The following is a 20,565-nucleotide window of genomic DNA, read 5'->3' as shown; positions in this document are numbered from 1 at the left end:
TGCTGCCAGGCCATTAGATGGCGATGAAACGCTATAGACTGAACACGTAATACGCATGTGCATGACCTCATCGTCTTCAGAGATTCGCGTTTTTTGTCGTTTACACAGAGACTGTTTTAAAAAACGTGCACTTTGAAACCCGTTTTCAGAGGTGTGCGGTTTCAGGCACCCAAAACGCCGTTGTCGTGTAAAATTTTACGTTTTTAGTTGAAAACAGTGTCGTGTAAACAGCACCTTAATCCTAAAAACAACATTTAAATCCTAACACAAACCCTTAGTAACTTCAATCCTAAACCTTGAAGACCAAATCTAATCACTTACGGTAAATCTAAATGTATATCCTGACTCTAACCCTTAACTACAATTGTTTCACACTACACTCCAAAGCATATAAATGGAAATAAACGTTAGACTAAATCCAAATCCTGAACTCATTTGGCATAATGGAAAATGCATGTTTGAGCTGTCTGAATTGAAAGCAACTTGCACAGACATATCTTAAAATGCATCAGTGGCATTGTTTGTCTCAAGATGCACACCTGTAATGATTTTTTTTTTCTTCTATGGCACGTTTATAAAAGCTACTTAAATGGCATAATCCTGGTTTAATCTAAGACTAGTCTGTGAAACCAGGCCATACAATGTTTAAATCCTAAACCCTTAAAACTAATCTAATCTCTTAACTCTAAACTTCAGTCCTAAACCTTTTACTCCAAAGTCTACAATCGTTGAGGTTTAGTTAAAATTTAATTATTTACGTTTTTTTTTGTTGTTGTTGTTGTTTAATCTAACTTTAAACTCTAAAACGAATCCTAAAATTGTGGCATTGTTGGCTCTTGTATGAGATTCTGCTTGCGATGTTTGTCATTTTCAATCACTTTCGATAAAAGCATCTACCAAACGGCAAAATGTAAATCCCAAACTATAAAGTCTACAACCTAAACCTTAAAGACTAAATCTAATCCTAAACTCTTAGCTCCTTAAAGGAGAACTCCGGTCAATTTTAACATTGAGCTCATTTTTTTGTACATTTGGAGTGCTGTCAGTACAGAGAACAACGACAAAAATCGGTGTTGCCTACAACGTGTTATCCTCTTTTTAAAATTTGCACCCTGTTGACTTCAATGGGGCAAGTTTTGATGACAATCGATTACTGTGGACTTCGACCGAAAACAGGATGTAAATACAGGTATGTGCGCTGGCTGAATAAACATAATTTTTTATATATTTCTTTCACATCTACTGCAGTCAGATTCACCCGCATTCACTCCGAAGGAATCACTCACATGACCTGTGCACTTGTAATGACACATCAAGGATGTTAAGAGGCTAAAAGCAGGTTTAAAACTTGCCCCATTGAAGTCAACAGGGTGCAAATTTTAAAAAGAGGATAACACGTTGTAGGCAACACCGATTTTTGTCGTTGTTCTCTGTACTGACAGCACTCCAAATGTACAAAAAAATGAGCTCAATGTTAAAATTGACCGGAGTTCTCCTTTAACCCTAAACCATAAAGTCTAAAGCCAATGACATAAACTCAAAATGCCAACCCTAAATCCACATTGTCATTCTTAAGAGTCCACTAGATCAGATCCGCTAGAGACCGGTCCAAAGCCAAGGACTTCGAGACCTCAGTCAGACGTGGACGCGATCCCTCAGAATGAAACATAGACTCATTACGGGCCCGAAGAAAGACATTCACAGGCCGTCATCTGAATGTTTCACTGGCGTCTCGCGCTCCCTTCAGTTCCATTGCATCATTTGATCTGTCATGACACTCAGCGATCCCTCGGGAGCGTGTGTGACGGCACATCATGGTGAAACACACCCGCTGGAACCCCCTGAGTGCAGGGCCGGCCCGCTGCGGGGACTGTCTACATTAATATTTGATGGCCTGCTCTGTCCCCTGGCAGCTTTCTGACTTTAATTAACAGCCAGTATGGTCACTAATCTCTGTTTACGCAACACAAAGTCAACCTGAAGAGAGCTGTCAACATCCCAGCAGACCTTCAGAGCCAAACACACGCCCCGATGAGACCAGAAGAGCCGAGCTATACGACGACACACACACAGAGACGTGAGAAAGACAGATGCAGATCGGAGGAAATTGAAGTTACGCATTTTTCCTCGATTCAGTCAAGTTTCCGTCAAGTCCTGCTTCTTTTCCAATAAGAGCTTTTGGGTCATGGGAGAAAACAGAGGAAATGAAATCTCTGCAGGACATTATGAGAGACGAACAGTGACTCACATCGACCAATCGCTGACTCTCCTTTAATAATAAATGAATAGTAATTAGCTTCGGATTTACATTCTTTAAAAGACAACATGATGTTATTGTCATCTAATAAATTGACTATGGTATTATTAGCTAAAGTCATTTCAGAGGTGGGGAAAGTTATTACATTTTGATTGTGAAAGATTATGAAAAACATTATTTTTCTTTAGTATTAAGTACCAATGGATCATGCACAAAAGAACAGGGACATTAATTAACACAATAATGTTTCTGACTTTCATATCATGTTCCTTTTATTAGAAATCTTTGTTTATTCCACTCATATACGCTGTTCCAGTTCATTACCGGAGGAAAACAAAACATACCATGAATACATTTTTAATTAATCAACTTCTTTAGTAATGACCTGTACATTGATATTCAGAATGGCACTCTCAGATTTTTTATGAAATTAAAGAAATTAAGTTACAAACTATACTTGAAACTAAATTCACAGAGCCCAAAATCACATCCATCTAAAGATTCAAACACACATTAAAATGTGACTGATTGCCCAAGAATCAAACAAGTCTTGATATGTTTTAAACCCAATGTACACCGTATGATTTTGCTATCTAACATTAATTTTGGGAGTCACAAGATCATAAGATTTACTTAAGAGTGCGACATGATCACCAACATCCAAATAATAATCCACCTTTAAATGAATTTCAGACTCGGTTGATGTTCTTTTGGGTCAGGAAGTCCTAGAGTGTGTCTTTTGCTATGACAACCATCTAATGAAGAACCAATAGGAGCACAGAAATTAAAAAGAGTAAAATCTCTCCATACACTCTTAGTAAAAAAAGGTTCAATGGGGTTCTATATAAAACCCTAGGGGTCTTGGCTCAATTTTAAAGAGCCCTTTATTGGCCAAAAATGTTCTATATAAGCATAAATGTATTAAATAATTGCATAATACTCTAGTTTAACAGGTTATTAAAATTTTTAGCAAAAGTATATTTACGAGCTGTTTAATTCATAAAATTTTGTCTTAAAGTGCCCCATTAGGCTATTTTAAATGCTCATAATTTAGTTCGGTAGGTCTCCTACAACAGGGTTCCAAGGTAAAAAAAAAAAAAAAAAATTAATTTTCTCATAATATACTGTACATCCTTTCTTACTCTTCTTTCTTACTTGTCTGAAACAGTTGGGTCTCACTAAACCCCTCCTTTCTGAAAACATACTCTGCTCTGATTGGTCAGATGGCCCCAGTCTCTTGTGATTGGTCTACCGCTTACAGTGTGTGTTGGAAACCATTACAAATCTGAATTTCAGCTCCAGATCTTACTCAAACACAGTGATATGAACAGTATGGGACCGAGATGGGTCTTGCGTATTTTTGCATGGGGCCATTATGGAACCCATGGACAATAGGGCCCACATATTTCAGCCCAGTTCATACCCATTTGGGCCTCACATTCAAATGTCGGCTGGGAACCATTGGTTTTATCATATTAATCTGAGCTAAAGTCCTCATGCTTTTGAAGTGCATCAAAGTTGATTTGCAGCTCAGAAAACAGCATCGACATCATGAACCAAACTCTTCCAGTCTCAGCTGCAACTACAGCGTTCGAGCGTCAAAGTAGACGTTGTTCACGGACAGCCAATGAAGACCAGACTGGAATTATGCAAATTTGTTACAAATCTACATAGGTGTGTGCAGGAAGTAATTTATTACTTTAGTTATTAAAACTAAATCCTTAAAATGACCCCTTGATGGGAACCCCTAAAATGTTCTATATATGAAGCGCCCGACAGAATCCTTAGGGACCATTCACACAGAAAGCATTTTTGCTATGAAAAACGATCGAGATGATGCAAAAGATGCGAGATGTGAGCGTAACGGTCAAACATGTCCGTCTGGCACTTGTTTACATAGAAAACAATGGAAAAGTAATGCAGTGGAATAAAAAAACATGTTCTGTGTGACCCTTAAGGTTTATTATAGAACAATTTCTTCCAAAAGCGTATAACATGAGAAGATCAGAAAAACTGAAATCCCACAGTGTTCACCAGGCTTAAGGGTTTTCTTCTGTCATCCCCGTTGGGCTTCAGATATCCCATAATGTGCTACAGCTGTTTTGTGAAGCAGCCTGTAATGACATGAGGTGGCCGCTCTCGTTTCTGGTGTTAATGACGCACATTCTGCTGTTTACACGGTTCTGGCCCATTACCTCAAGAGATTTCTCAGATCGCCTTTATTATTGTGCAGAAAAGCAACAATGACCTTTGGTTTTTTTTCTTCTTCAGGAGAAGCCACCGCCAAAGGTTTATGTGACCAAATAAACAGGGAAACCTCAATGTAATTATTACAATAACCTTCAGTCAGACTCATAATGAAGTGTGACTAATTAGCTCTCAGACAGAGTTTGAACTGGTGTCTGTATTTGACACGCTGACTCCGTCGAGCATCACAACCACTGCGCTACGGATTATTCTTATATAATCACTGAGGAACAACTGGGCAAATTACAACTGAATAAATAAAAAGGGTTGTTTATACACTTTTGTTGAACTTTTGTTTTAAATTAAGTCTACAGATTTTTCTCTTTGACCAAAGTCCCTTTCAGGCAAGTCATCTCACTCGGCGGCCACATTTGAAACAGCAGATATTTCACTCATGCAAGTACAGCTCCTCTCTTTGAATAGGGAAACATACAGAGCTGTTCACCAAGCTTACGATTAAATTTCATATTTGAAGTCACTAATGAAATCTGACAACAACTGTCTCATAAGTTTTGTTTCTAATTGCTCAAATTATGACAAAAAATGTGTCTCAGAACACAGCCTGTTTCTATTGCTTCTAAAGGCAGCTGCAAGGACTTCGCCAATTGGAGATTGTCTCTTTTATTTAGAAGGCGGGACTTATTCCACCATATTGTGAGTTGCACCGTCTTTTTATATCTAAAGTCTTTGCTATGATCCATGAGGTTAAACTGTCTGCTACTGTACCTTTAAGAAATGTAAATGAAATCCGATACAATCTCCACTTATCATTGTACATGTGTTCATCAGGACGGGCGAAATCCCTGAAAACTGACGTCCTTTGCACTGGAACAAAAGATTTTTCAAAGTTGTAAATAAAACAAAGATAATTTAGAACGTACTATTACAGTCTTTCTACTTGAAAATGTCATGCTATTTGCTGTTTCTTTGTAATTATTTGTGAAATCTTCAATCAATTTCTGCGTGAAAATTGTTTCAAAGTAAATCCTACACCCTCAGTGGAATCTCATTGGATGTTGCAACCATGATCTCATTAACACACTGAAAAAATAATAATAATTGGTGTACAAAAACAACAGTATTTATAGTGTATTCGTCAGCAAAAACAGTCAGAAGTGGCCTAAAGGCAACAGAAGGGTTGTGAAAGTACATCTAATGTTTAAATGCTTTTAAATAAAACACGTGTGATTATTTCACGCTCATGTAGCTTTTGTATATTTAAGCAGATTTTGCTCTCGGGATGTGTAATGTGTGAGGTCATACTGAGGTTGTTAAGGATTATGTCACAGACGGTTTATGGGGCTTTTTGCCCTTTTAGGTTACTATTAATATTCGAAAGGTCATTTTTTTTTTAAATATTAATTTATGAAATTACTGTCGTGAACAGATGCCGGGGATTTTAACCTGCGACGAGTTACTCTATTTAATTAACATTGAGTTGGAAAATTGCTCTTGAACCGTGAGCTCAGCGCTGATTAATGGAGGGTGATTTTTTCCAGATGGAAGGTTTAGTTGAGACATATATCAGACTGAGAGGTGATTTCTAATGTAACCCTGAATAGTTCATACTCAGCAGATACTCCCACTGTAATGTTAGTACAGCGGAGTGCAGTTTGACGCAAGTTAATAGAGCGTTACGGGAGGCTGGTTAAGCTCATTGCTCCTGGATGACGCCCAGTGCTCCTCCAAGGCAAATCAATGCTGAACCAAATACAAAACATAAACGTTCATAAAATAAATATTGATAATACTAAGCTCCGTTCGAAATATAATTGTCTTTAAGGTACATATAAAATATGATTTTATTTGCAAGCAACATTTCCCTCATCTGATTGATTGTCGTTGCAATGCATTCTGGGATTGCCTTATTTAACAGCTAACTGATGTGAGTTTTGCAACATACTCTATGATGGTGATAACAATCTAGAGAGCATGAAACTTTTATGTATATTACACAATTTTATGTATTTTACAAAAAATTTACTTAAAAATCATGTGATAAACAATGTTATTTATTTAATTAAATTAAAATTAGTAAGTTTATTACTTTAGTTATTATTATTATTATTATTATTATATTATTCAATAATGATTAGTTCATTCATTTTTATAAAATTTTTTGTAACATTTGTAGTAATTTTGGGATTGTAAATGTGTATATATATATATATATATAATGTTTATTTATTTGTATATATAAAATATATATATATATATATATATATACACATTTTTTACACACACACATATATATATATATATATATATATATATATATATATATATATATATATATATATATATATACATACATATATACAAGTTCCAATGTCTACCAAGATATTGTGTGAAGTACTTTTTTTGTTTATAATCAAGTCCTGTCCAATCATGTAATTTAAAATATATATATATATATAAATGCAAAATTGCAACTGAATTTGGCAACCATTTTTTGTTGTATATTAAAAGCAGCCCTGTCCATCTCTGAGTAAAAAATTAAATAGATAATATGGGATAAAGTTTTTAAAAAGACATTTTATATTTATAGGCACAGCATTTTGAACGGAATCCAAAATTCTTAAAATTGCATCTAAGATCCACTGGGTTAAAAAATCTGAGCTGGGCATGACGGTTCAAGATGCCAATAATCTCAAAATGTATAAAAATCAATCATCATGGCCGATATATCAGTGTACCGCAAGCATTACTTGTGCAAAGTCCATGCAACTCAATCAAGGCGTTTCATAAAACAGGATAACAGCCTTTGTGAAAACCCCCATCTAGATAGGCAGCACACCAGGATTTGGTACAGCGTCTGTCTTTGCTCAGGCTGTTAATAAGCAGAATTCAATCACCTCTTTCTGATTGCAAGGGGCTGGAGGTGAGACAGGGAGACGTGCGACAGCATTTCTTACTCGTACGAGAATCTCCACAACCATTTCATTACCAAGGCACTTCAAAAGCAATCAGCTCTGACGGCAGAGATTTCAAAGGTGCATTCACCCAAGGATGCGCTCGCTTTTGTAGAGCTTCATGCAAAACGCCATCAAAACACCAGCTGAAAAACAAAAGGAGAGCTGAAAAACCTGGTCACTGATTTTATATTTTACCGGCTTATAAAACAACATTCACATAAACATTTTACTTCCGTAATGGGTTTATGAATGAATCAGGCAATTCATTGGGAATGTAGGTTGATTTTATCCATTGGGAATTCATTGGATCATGAAAATTTGTGTCCGAACTTGGTGACGTGAAGCTAAAAGTAAAGTCATTTCAGAGGAAAGCCATTTTTAAATCAAACATTATGAAGACACGATATGTATTTAAGAAAGTAAATAGGGTCAATTTTGATTTCACGTTGAATTAAACTATTCCCGTTGCTTTGATAATCAGCCACTCATTTATTTGTTTACTCATTTGTTTCTTTCAGTCATTAAATGACTGATTACGTTGAATTTGTCTGTCTCTTTCTATCTTACATTAGATTGAAATCCCATATTAATTCTGACAGAGAAAATGTAGCGGGGAAATTTTAATGACAAGATGTGTTTACAGATTGTCTTGTTTATACGATTTCATGAGTGCATTAGTATTAATATTGTGCATTAGTATAGTGAAATGTAATTGTGAGTTAACGCAAGGCAATTACAACGAATCAAATTACTTTAGTTTCAGGTAGTGTATGTGAGTGTTTGCGTCACAATGCTAAAAATAATTTTCCAAATGGGTAGTTTTGTCTTGTTTTCTAATAGAGCTGCACAAATAATGGTAAAAGATTGAAATCTCAACCACCCACACAATCTTATTCCTAAATGACAACAAGATTCGCCTGTGAGTAAACCTTTGACAAAAATCACATTGGAACATTCAAACATTCATATGCCGCTGACACAGAGAGAAAAGTTGTCATGTAACAGCTTCACAAACTATCTTTTCAACCACACACAGTGTAATTATTTCAGTGTTACAAATATTAAAATGATCACAGAAGTACTGGATTAAAAGTGTATAGTTCGGATATAAACACTGATATCTATGGTAGCGTTCGAAAATAAAGCATATCACCTTTTGTAAGTAACTTGGCGCTTGTATCGATTACATCGTTAAACCAGTAGGTGGCGACAAGTGACCATTGAAAAATGTATGTAATAGGTTGGTTTCACGTGACGTCACGCTGTCGCGCGAAATTCAGATGGAGGGCAGGAAGTGAAATAGCTGAGGGTCTGCCGTCTGAAAAAATGCCAATGTTTTGTGTAGTTTACGGCTGCTCCAATCATTCTAATTGAGAAAAGGGGAAGGGTTTTTATAGAGTACCGAAGATTGTCACTCATAAAGGTGAGAAATGTAAAAAGCTCACAGAACAACGACGTAAAAAGTGGCTTTTTAACGTAAGTTACGTCAGCTAGCCAACGTGTTTTTTGTGTCTGTGTTTATATAGCATTAGGTTATCGTTAAATGCTCATTTACTTAGGCCTCGTTTACACTGTCAGTGAAATGTGACCCAATTCCAATTTTTTTGTGACACAGACCGTGTAAACAGGAAAAAAACGCATGCATTCGGATATTTCGAGATCGGTTTCAGGCCTCATTCATATGTGGAAATAAATCAGATATGTGCCAATTCGACTGTCATGTAAACAGGCAGATCGGATTTTCTGAGGCATTAGGCGACGTCTTCGCGGTTAAAGCCAATATTTAAACACAATACGCTCCCACCAGTCCTGAGATCTCTCTCACACACAATAACTAAAGCATATGTGCAAAGATGGCACTTTTCGTCCTCCATCGCCTCATAATCATGGTGATGTTTGGCGAACTTCGCATACATCGCAGAGCTAGGATCAAGCATATTTCGCGTCCGCCCATCTGTGAAAGAGAATTGAACCCTTTAAGCATGCGCGATGTTTCAGATAGTATGGCAAGTGTAAACACATGAATCGGATATGGGTCAGAGTTGAAAGAACGTGTAAACGGACGGTCAAAAAAAAATCGGATAAAGGTACAATACGGACACTCGGTTTCCTCCATAGACGTATTCTCCATGTTTACTTCCTGCCCTCCATCTGAAATCGCCCCGCCTACGTGCGTCATCATAATCACGTGACTGAAACCCAGCTATTGAATCCTTCATTCAAGAGATTCGTTCAAAAACGCTGATTCATCCAGTAATGAAACAAGTGAAGTGAGTCATTGAATCATTCATGCAAACCGATTAAAAAATAAATAATTCATTCAAATTAATACTTTTTTTTACATAAACAGCAGCAATAAACGTTTTGTCAAAAACTCTAGTAAATTCCAGATTATTTTGTTTAGTTTAGTTACAGCCTACCGGTCTTGTTCCAGTCTTTCTGGACTCTTTGACCCCCTTTCGGCGATCATCAAGACAACGCTGCGTCAAGAGAGGTGTCGACTTTCGTAACCTTCGCACTTTGGAATACGTTTAACCGCCTGCTGTGCTCACGGACACTGGTCCACGACATGTGAAACCGGCGCTGGTAAACGCGAGATCCATCTGTAACAAATCATTTACTTTAAACAATTTTTTTTTTTTTACATCTCATGACTTGGACTTCTTATTTTTGACGAAAACCTGGCTCAATGCTGTTGAGTTGGATTCATTGACAGACTTATCTCCAGTTGATTGTGACTGTTTCAACTCTCCCAGGTTAGTGGGCCGCGGTGGAGGCGTGGCTACAGTTTTTAAAAAACGCTTTAAGTGTAGACTATTAACTTCCACGAAATATCGTACATTTGAGTTGCAATTTTTTACAATTCAACAACCCGGCCCAATGACTTGTGCCCTTATTTATAGACCACCAAAATATAATAAGGACTTTATGCAGGAATTCGGGACTTTTCTGTCTAATATACTCAGCCTACTGTGGATAAATTGTTAATCCTGGGTGATTTTAATATCCACGTCTGTTGCCCTTCCCATCACTTTTCAGGAATTTCTACAACTCATTGACTCATTTGACCTCCTTCAACATATAAACGGCCCTACACACGAACACGGACATACCATTGATCTTCTAACTTGCGGCCTTTCAGTACTGTATGTAACATTGATATTAAGGAAAGCTGCCTGTCGGATCATATGTCTGTTATGTTTAATATAATAGTTCCATATCTACCTCCTAACGATCAGAAGGATGTGCATTATTGATAGTTCGTTGATATTGATAGTTCCTTCAACTGTAAAGGAGTTTTCTAATGCCTACACAGAGTCTTTAACGAGGTTTGTTTTGGAAGATCCCTCGCATAGCCTCAACACTGAGGAAACTACTTTGTTGTTTAATGAGACATGCACAAATATTCTAGACTCACTTGCACCACTAAAATCAAAGGTTTCTAAACGTAGCTCTCGTCCATGGTTGACCCACCATACCCGTGCTCTCAGGCAGGAGTGCCGTAAAGCAGAACGAAAATGGAAAAAAGATAGGACCGCCTGTCTACCTATCAGTGCGCTGTCAAAGCAGCTAAAATGTAATACCTCTCAGATTTTATAACTAAAAATTCACATAATCCAAAAGTACTGTTTAATGCTTTTGATAACGTGGTTAGCCTTAAGCCTTCTTCACATCCAGATGCTTCCCCCGAGTTGTGTATAAAATTTCTAGATTTTTTCAGGAATAAGATTGAGGATCTATATTCTTGTATTCCTATCATGCTTCTTATTCTTCCAATCCTGCCCCAAATAATGTCCAGCTAACACATTTTAATCCAATTGATCTGAATAAATTGATAGAGTTAATTTCAAAACTGAAAACGACTACCTCACCGGCGGTGAGGATATATTAAGCCGACACGTCTTTTAAGAGAGGTGTTAGGTGTGATTGGCCCATCTGTTTTGACTATCATGAATAGTTAATTGAGCACTGGCGTTATTCCTTCCTGCTTTAAGCACACAGTGATTAGGCCATTTCTGAAGAAGCCAAGTCTTGATCCGTCTGATTTTAATAATTTTCGACCCATCTCCACAATACCTTTTCTGTCTTAAGTGTTGGAGAAGATTGTCTTTCTTCAACTCTCTGCATTCTTAACTGACCATAATCTTCATGATAAATTTCAGTCGGGGTTCAGTCTCACTTTGGATTCGGGGAACTCCGCTATTTTAATTCTGCTTGATCTAACCGCCGCTTTTGATACAATCCATCACAGTATTCTTTCAGATCGTCTATAGCATGAGGTTGGGTTAGCGGCATGGTCTTACACTGGTTCTATTCATATCTCTCCAATAGGTTTGTTTCAGTTAAAATCAGTAATCATTCATCACTTTCAGTTCCTCTATCATGCGGGCTCCCACAAGTGTCCATACTGAGTCCTATTTTATTTTCCCTGTATATGTTACCTTTTATACCTTATATGTTAGGCTCTGTTTTCAGGAAATATGAGATCACATACCACTGTTATGCTGACTACACTCAATTGTATGTCCCATTACATCCACTTGATCAGTCCTGTTCCAACCTTGTTAAGTATCTTGATGATGGAAAATGCTGGATGGCTAAGAATTTTCTCCACTTAAATGAGAGCAAAACTGATGTTGTTTTTGGCCCTCTTAGCTCTTCGCCACTCACCCTTAGCTACTTGGGGCCACTCTCCAGAAATGTTTACCCATGCGCAAAAAATATGGGTATATTTTTAGTCTCTGAGTTGAATTTTGCAAAACAAGTTAGTGCTGTGGTGAAAACTAGTTTCTACTACTTAAGATTAATAGTTAAAATGAAACCTATGCTATCATTTAGAGATTTGGAGACGATCATCATGCTTTTATATCATCTGTTGTAATGTGGTGTATTTAGGACTCTCTCAGTCATTGGTGAATCGATTGCAGCTGGTTCAAAATGCTGCTGCTAGACTATTGACCGGTATGAGAAAGAGGGACAGAATCACCCCGATTCTAACATCCCTTCAATGGCTACCTATCAGATTTCAGATTTCGGACCTCAAGGCCCTATTAATAATTTTTTCATTTTAAATGGTCTCGCGCCCTCCTATCTGTCAGATCTTAGTATTCTGCACCAGCCAGTAAAGAATCTGAGATCGGCAGATAAATTATTGCTCCAGGTACCGCGGTCCCGACTCAAGCGGAAAGGCGATTGCGCCTTTTCGATAGCCGGTCCGAGTTTATGGATGGAATAACTAGCCGCTTGCCATCCGCTCTGTCCCCACTTTACTCGCTTTTAAAACGGCTTTGAAGAAGCACTTTTATAGCTTGGCGTTTGACTCTGACCAAGGAGAGAACTAAATATTAATTTTATGTTGTTCTGTTTTGTATTCTCTGTTTGGTTTTATCAATGGCTTTGTACAGCACTTTGGGCTGCACTTGAGGCAGTAGAAATGTGCTTATATATATATATATATATATATATATATATATATATATATATGTACAGACCCTTTCCAAAAAATTTGAATATCATGGAAAAGTTTATTTATTTCCATAATTCCATTCAAAACGTTAAACTTCCATAGATTATAGATTCAGGGCCCACAACTTAAACGATTTCAAGTATTTAGTTGTTTATTTGTACATAATTTGGGCTTCCAGCTCATAAAACCCACGAAAACAGGATTTAAAAAAATTTGATTATTACATGAAATCACACAGTAATTACACAGTGATACCATGGTCATTGAACCAGGTTTTGGTTATTTTGGCAGTGTGGGCAGGTGCAAATCCTGCTGGAAAATGAAGGAAGCATGAAGTGCTCTGAAAATGTCCTGGTAGACGGCTGCGTTGACTCTGGATTTAATAAAGCACAGTGGACCAAAGTCCTCTTTTCTGATGAGAGCAAATTTTGCCTTTCATTTGGAAAGCAAGGTCCCAGAGTCTGGAGGAAGAATGGAGAGGCACACAATCCAAGATGCTTGAAGTCCAGTGTGAAGTTTCCACAGTCTGTGTTGGTCATCGGCTGGTGTTGGTCCACTGTGCTGTCCACTCAACGCAGCCGTCTACCAGGACATTTTCAGAGCACTTCATGCTTCCTTCAGCAGACAAGCTTTATGGAGATGCTTCCTTCATTTTCCCCACACTGCCAAAATAACCAAAACCTGGTTCAATAACCATGGTATCACTGTGTAATTACTGTGTGATTTCATGTAATATTCAAAATTTTTGAAATCCTGTTTTCGTGGGTTTTATGAGCTGGAAGCCCAAATTATGTACAAATAAACAACTAAATACTTGAAATCGTTTAAGTTGTGGGCCCTGAATCTATAATCTATGGAAGTTTAACGTTTTGAATGGAATTATGGAAATAAATAAACTTTTCCATGATATTCTAATTTTTTGGAAAGGGTCTGTATATATAAACTAAACTAAACTAACACTTTATTTCGATAGTCCACTTTAGACATTATACTAACTATAAGGAACTTTGCAACTACATGTCAACTAACTGTCATTAGAGTATTAGTAGACTGTCTAATGTCTGCTAACACTTTATATTGTTGCTCCCCCAACAGATATTGTACTGACTATAAGTAACTTTACAATGCTAACTTAATCTCCTAACCTGAACCCTAACACCTAACCATAACCTTACAGTCTACTGACAGTCTACTACAGCCCACTAATACTCTAATGAGAGTTAGATGACATGTAGTTGCAAAGTTCCTTATAGTTAGTAGAACGTTTAAAGTGGACTATAGAAATAAAGTGGAACCCTGTTGGCGTTCCACAGACATAATAATAATAATAATAATTTTGTTTTATTTAAAGATTTCCTTCAATATTTTAAGCAATTATGCTTTTTAAATAAATGTCTTATTTTAAGGATATTTCACTAGAAAGCACAATGAAAAATGCCTTTTTTAGTGCGTCATTTAATGACTCATCCTTGTTGAACTCTATAAAGCCCCTTCCTGACTACACACAATGTCCTCTGTCTTCTTTAAAAGCTTTTATTGTGACTGCTGTCATTGTCCTCTCCGACATGAATAACAGCAGTCCTCTGTTCGCACGCCTCTGGATCAGAGCATCGGCCGTTCATTCACACACCGTTCTCACCCCAATTTAGCTGCAAATTAAATGTCAGAGTCTGGCACGGAATTCTGATCAGGAAACGCTCAAGATGAGAGCAATTTGTCTTTGATAAAAGGCGGCGAGCAGACTTTTCCGTTTTCATTAAACGCGTTAAAAAGAACAGATGTACGAGAGATGGATTCTATCTGTCAGGGGTTTGACGGTTATCAACCCAAAGCAACACCATCCAGAACAATCAGATCTGATCTGAGGAGAGCACAGAACATTGAACATGACACAGATGGATCTGGGAATATAAGGTCACGCTCTCTCTCCGTCTTTCTCTTTCTCTGTTTCGTATGTGATAATCCATCCTGATCTTTACGTTGGGTTGGAGAAAGAGCTGAGAGTGATGGCCTGGAGCTTGACGTACGTCAAACATCACTGGCACATTTCACTTCCTGTGTGTACCTGAAAACACACATTCGCCGTTACAGATATTTGATTGATCCCTGTGTAAAGCAGTGTGCTACAGGCAGAAGGTCACGTGTAAGACATTGTTGGCTGGGAATGTGCTTTAACCATCTTCAACAATGAGTTCCTGTAAAAATCCACTTCAAGTTCCCCCGGGAAGTCGCTTTTCTTTGCCAAGAGAGAGATTAGTCTTCCACTATGAAGCTGCCAGAGGCTGCAAGGCATGCTTTCTGTGGAGAGCTGATGTCCACCTGGAGCTTCTTCCGTTCATCAAGAGCAAGGCCTCCTGAATGAACAGATCCTCAGGGTACATCAAAACCTCATCCATCTTTACTGAAAGTGCATAAAACTGACAATGAGAACATGTGAGAGCAGAACCATTCATTTTCATAGCTTCATCTACACAACACATGTTGCTTTGGACCCCAAAAAAGGGAAATGGGATTCACAAAAAAAAAAAAAAAAAAGGGAAATGGGATTGCACCAAGACTGGAAACCAACTGCTAATCTCATCCCTGATTTGAAAAGATTAATATGCGGTATTGAGAGAGATGTGATGTATGGTGGCTATGGTCCTGCAAACAGAAAAGGCTTTTAACCAAAGAAACAGGCAAAAATAGTCAAGAGAAATTATGCAAATCACAAAATTGCCAATGAGTCCATTTTGCATGCAAGAATTCCCTGACTATTGGGAAATTTCGCTCCACCACTATAATCCAAGTACTTGATACGGCACTTTAAAATTCTGAACGCACGCTCCACTGCACATGCGACTCCATATATGCCTGTCTTCAACATCATTACTGATGCCATGACAAGAACCACAATGCTTTAAATAATTGAAACAATTGAAATAATTAAAATAAATATAAACATAAAAAATTCAAATAATGAAAAAATTATATAAAATAAAATAAAATTAGACGTCAAATTACAAAATATAAAAAGGTTACTTAAATTTTTTTAATTAAATTAAAAGTAAAACTGTATTACATTTAAAAAGTAATTAAAATAAAAGGTAAACAAAATTATTCAAATATAAGTTAATTTGAAAAATAAATCAAATCATTACCAAATTATGAAAAACTAAACTATAAAAAATAAATGTAATTAAAAATTGCATATACTGTAAATTTAAAATATTATAAAAATGTAAATGATTAAAAGCAGCATGATGAAAAAATATAACATTGAAAATTAATTAGAGTCTTGTTAACTGCAATGTGGGAAGTTAGTGAATAAGATTTTATTTAGAGTCACTCAGTATTCAATGGGAATGTTGGTTGGGGCTTGATTTTATCCATTGGGAATTGATTGGATCATGAAAAGTAACAAGGAATAGGTCAGAACTTGGTCATGTGAGTCAAAAAGTAAAGTCATTTAAGAGGAAAGCAATTTTAAAATCAAAGATTATGAAGACAAAATATGTATTTTTGACCCTAAGGGTAACCATTTCCATTGCTTTGATAATCAGCCACTCATTTATTTGTTAACCCATTTATTTCAAGTCATGAAATTACTGATTATGTTGAATTTGTCTGTCTCTTTCTCTCTTACATTAGACTGAAATCCCATATCAATTCAGACAGAGAAAATGGAAGAAAATAATACTCAGACTCGTATCAGGATGATGCATACAGCACCATGTGGTAAATGAAAACAAAAATAGCCAAATGAATCAATGTACAGATGTCCTAAAAGTGCATAATGAGCTTTTAATGAGTTTAGCTCCATTAGCACTAGCTAGCAGAGCTTCCCCCAAAGTCATCAAACTCCCAGCACCATGAGCTCACAACAAAAGCAAGAACTGAGAAGCCAGAGGATCTGCGTGTGTCTCGATCCGTCTCAGAGAAGTGAGACCTGTCTTACCTCCAGACTCAGTCACTAATACAGTCTCTGAGAACTCTGGGAATCCGGACGTATCGTGATTTCACTCAACTAACTCTGACCGCGAGGTAATATTTCATAAATGAATTAACTTGACAGTGGCAGATGTGATTAGATAGAGTACCTAAGAGAACAGAAGGCAGGGAACGCTCCGGCACTGCAAAAAATCCTAAAATCAAGATACATTTACTTGAGATGCTGAATGACATGAGATATTAAGTCTCATTTCCTGAAAAATAAAGTGAGATTTAGCTTTAAACAAGAAAAATCTGCCAGTGGAATATGAAAAATAAACATGTTCTCCCTTTGAATTAAGTTTTAATTTGTAAATAATCGCACTATGAGAATCTTAACTCATTTTTTTTTCAAAATTTCTCTCCGAATAGAAGTAATTAGATTTTTTTTTTGGAAATAGAAGTAATTTGCTTCTCAAGTATCGATGTATCTTGATTTAAGAATGTTTAGATATGCAAAACAAGACAAAAATACTGGGGAAGAACATCTTTTTTTTTTTGCAGTGTGTTTGTGATCATGTGACATCGGCCACAATAATCGGGCATTGTTCAGTCGGAAGAAGACATTCCCCATGACGTGCCGAGAGCTATCGGTCACTATATACACACGTTTGAAATACTATACGCGATGAAATCGCCATGTTTTGTTCTTAACCGTTCTTAAGAAGCATATTAATAACTTACAGCTATTGATCGAGGTATGAGCCATTAACATTAAAACCTCCATGCAGGCAGCCTAAAATATCCGAGAAGCGTTTCTGTCACGTGTGAATGCTTCCTAAATTCCCTCTGGACGTTTTTTTTTTTTTTTTAGCTTTTTAACTGGAGGGGAGAGAAGTGGAAACTGCTATTCTACCCATGACGCCTAATCACATTTCTCTCTTATTAGTTTCCGAGCGCACAGAGTGAAATTAAGGTTGAAGTGGCCAAATCTAATAAATATTGATGCTCATTACAGAGCCTTCACTACCTGTCTCACTCTCTCTCTTCTCTCTCTCTCTCTCTGTCGCCCGTTCGCTTTTCTAGATGTGTCAGCTGTACCCAGAATGCCTCTCAGCCCCTCCCTTCCCGCTCTTTAAATGATCCGCCTGGCAGAGAAACTGGCTGGTATCTGAACGTACGAACCAAATAAAGCATTACTCCGGACTAAATATAGACGTCGCACACTTTGATATCTGAAATATTAACGGATATCTCTTGCAAACACGCTCCAAACCATTTATTTGATGCAGAACCAGTTGCAAAGAGCTCAAACTGAGAAGAGCTTTACTAACAAAAACCTCAGTTGGGACCTGAACATCTCTTTCGGTCACTCAGAGTAATAAAACCCCTCTTACCGGATGTTTAACGGCAGTGGGATGTGCCCGTGATAGTGTGTGTCCGTATCCACAGGAGCGGGATTATATCCAGAATGCTGATGCGGTCCGGACTCCTCACAAAACACAACCTTGATGAAGAGCTTGCAGACGCATCCGTGATCCAACACGCATGAACACACAAGCACGCTCCGACCACACCGACACACACTCGAGCGGAGGGCGTACCTACAGTCAGCCAACGGAGAGGTGGAGTGAGAGACGGAGAGAGGGAGAGAGAAGGGAGAGCGTTAGGACGGCACAAGGTGGAGGGAGGAAGCGGAGTGTGGGAAACCGAGAGAGAGAGAGAGAGAGAGACAAAGATGCACCAATCACGTTTGTTCTCTTCATTGCCATCACAGTAGCTGTTTTCTGATGGAACAAACTGTCCCATGGGAGAGAAAAATTACAAATGAGATGTCTGGAATTTCTCAGTGATTTCTCATATTTAGTTGTAATAAAATAGATGATTAGAGTACGTTTTCTGAGAAAATACAATTTCAGTTTTTCAAAATTTCACGTTTAATTCAATGTGTTGTTTGCTATCTCTTTGTGATTACTTGAAAATTGTTTAAAATTATATCCTACACTATTTTTTTTTTAAGTATAGACGGGAAAGAGATTGAATCTGGATCGATCTGGATTTCTTTATCAGTATTCTTATCTTGTTTCCCAATAAAACCGTCCTTAAAACAAGATCAATGTGTTTTGTCAGTACATCTGTTAGATTTATGCTTAAAAGAACAAAAACATTATATACTAATGGGGTAAGAAAAATAGTTACGTTTTTCAAATGAATTAAAAAAAGCATCATAAAAAATCATCAAAGTAAAAAAACATGAAATAGTCGAATTGTGGAAATATTTTTTGGGAGAAAAATGTGTTTATTTCAAAGAATATTTCTTTTTTTCTTTTTTTTTTTGTGTGTAAAGCATAAACAAAAAGGGGCAAAAAAAGTAAATGAATTTGAATACGTTAAATACTTTCTTAACTTAAGTCAAAATACACTACTGTTCAAAAGTTTGGGGTCAAGGGCTGGGCGATATGGCCAAAAACATTATATTACATATCAGTCGATATCAATAATTATCACAATAAATAAAAAAATCTTTATTTCTTTCAAGTTAAAAGGCAAAATTCTGCTCCTAAGTAAAAGTTGTAGATACCTGGGCCGGGTTTCCCGATGACGATGTATCTTAGCTCTTAAGAGCGCTCTCTACGTGCAAGGCTACGAACGCTCGCAGCAATTCCATGAGCGTTTCCCAAAAATGCACTTAACATGAACGCGCGAGAACGCGTTTTACGTGCTACTTAAGAGTCGCTGTCCATTCGCGAAGTGCTGAAACATAACATTATATGGAATCGTATTCTGAACGTTTAGCCTTAATTATTAGGTTTAACCTAATAATCGTCATCTGTGGATTAGCAATCAAGACAAGTCTAAAGTCTACATTCAGGCGGAGATAGCCTACTGACAAAATGTATGAACAAAAAAACAAACAAGAAAAGATACCTTTCAAAAAAGATGAAATTAATGTAGGCCTAATTTTAGAGAACAAAGATGTTATTTTTAACGGATTTAAAGGACACCATACAAATAAGGAAAAACAAAACATCTGGGTGGACATTGCAAACTAACTGCAACCCGGGGTGTTCAAAGATCAGGGAAGGTGGTCTGTAAGAAATGCCCAATACATGGCTGGTTTTCATGCAAGTCATTGACAGATTTTTTTTTTAATTCATCCATATTTTGCCCAGTCTTTGAAGCATATTTCCCACATTACTTTGTTCTTTTATGATTTTTTTATTGTATTTTTTCTTCCCTTTTTTATTATTTAATTTATACATTAATTTAAACAAAAAAACAAGTACAATTAAAGCTGCAAGCAGCATTTATCGGGGTTCAAGCAGTTAAGGCCTTTAAGCACAAAAGCATCAAAAGTTATTAAGTTTTATTTAGCAAGCATGTAACCACTGACATAATAGATGAAAAAGACCATTTCTCACAGGGATCACAGTGGTGTAAGGCATTGAGTCTAGGTCAAACGGCCTAAGAGTTATGAGCGATTTTGTACTTTTGGTTGCTGTAGCGCCACCTATGGGCCAATCGGGGTCATACTCTGATAGGTTGTCCCCAAATTGAGGCCTACCATCTGGCCAGGTTTCACGTCTCTAGGCCTTACGGTCTGGCCTGCACGATGCGTTTTACGAATCCTTACAATTACAATAGGGTTTCAGCATTTCATGCTTGAACCCCTAATAAAGTGTACAATAAAAAAGTACAATCAAAACCTTATATTTGTACTCATTTTCCAGTGTAATCTGTTCAATCTAGATAAATGTGTAATCTGCCGG

The 20,565-nt window shown here is 37.1% G+C and overlaps 1 protein-coding gene across 1 annotated transcript in view; it reads right to left on the bottom strand.

Annotated features, from left to right (window-relative positions):
• Nucleotides 1–18,424, bottom strand: part of lingo1a (leucine rich repeat and Ig domain containing 1a) — a 78,940-nt gene extending 60,516 nt beyond the window's left edge. The window contains exon 1 of the mRNA XM_084398049.1: nt 18,193–18,424. The gene's annotated coding sequence lies outside the window, so the exon portion shown is untranslated. The remainder of the gene's footprint in view (nt 1–18,192) is intronic.
• Between the last annotated feature and the right edge of the window lie 2,141 nt (nt 18,425–20,565).

Source organism: Rutilus rutilus (assembly GCF_951802725.1).
Source record: "Rutilus rutilus genome assembly, chromosome: 23".
Lineage (NCBI taxonomy): Eukaryota > Metazoa > Chordata > Actinopteri > Cypriniformes > Leuciscidae > Rutilus > Rutilus rutilus.
This window is presented reverse-complemented; position numbering and strand designations above follow the sequence as displayed.